The sequence below is a fragment of the Arachis duranensis genome, unplaced genomic scaffold (genome assembly GCF_000817695.3).
Source record: "Arachis duranensis cultivar V14167 unplaced genomic scaffold, aradu.V14167.gnm2.J7QH unplaced_Scaffold_114017, whole genome shotgun sequence".
In the NCBI taxonomy this organism is placed as follows: Eukaryota; Viridiplantae; Streptophyta; class Magnoliopsida; order Fabales; family Fabaceae; genus Arachis; species Arachis duranensis.
In genome coordinates, this window is record NW_026263821.1 from 19,780 (window position 1) to 20,014 (window position 235).

Consider the following 235-nt stretch of genomic DNA (forward strand, 5'->3'; position numbering starts at 1 on the left):
TGCTGAGTTGCTCCCAATAGTTGTTGGGAGGAAAGTGCATTCCTTGAGGCATTTGTTGATGATGAACTTCCTCATGTTCTTCTTGAGGGCCGTGAGGAACTTCCCTTGTTTGCTCCATCCTTTTCTTGGTGATCGGCTTGTCTTCTTCAATGGGGACATCTCCATCTATGATAACTCCGGCTGAATAACATAGATGGCATATGAGGTGGGGGAAAGCTAGCCGTGCCATGTATGA